Genomic DNA, 387 nt, shown 5'->3' with positions numbered 1-387 from the left:
CTGCACCACTGCCCTGGGCAGCCTGGGCCAGGCCGGGACAACCCCAACGGGACAGAAATGGCTCCTCAGGGACAACCTCAACCTCCCCGGGGGCAGCTGGAGGCCGGTTCCTCCCGGCCTGGTGCTTGTTCCTGCGGAACAGACCGACACCCGCCACTGCAACCTCCTGTCAGGGAGTTGTCCAGAGCTGCTTGTAACCCAAGACAAGGAAAACAATTCTTCAGCAGCGCGCGTACAGCCAGCACAGACCCTGACATTCGACCACGCTGGCTTCCCCATGGGCGCTGCTCGGTCTCCTCACCAGCCCCCCCCCACCTCCAGCCAAATCACAGAGTAATCCCGCTCTGTTCACGGGACACACCCGCGGCCAGACACAAACCGCCTACC

The sequence above is a fragment of the Buceros rhinoceros genome, unplaced genomic scaffold (genome assembly GCF_000710305.1).
Source record: "Buceros rhinoceros silvestris isolate BGI_N320 unplaced genomic scaffold, ASM71030v1 scaffold24246, whole genome shotgun sequence".
NCBI lineage: Eukaryota > Metazoa > Chordata > Aves > Bucerotiformes > Bucerotidae > Buceros > Buceros rhinoceros.
This window is presented reverse-complemented; position numbering follows the sequence as displayed.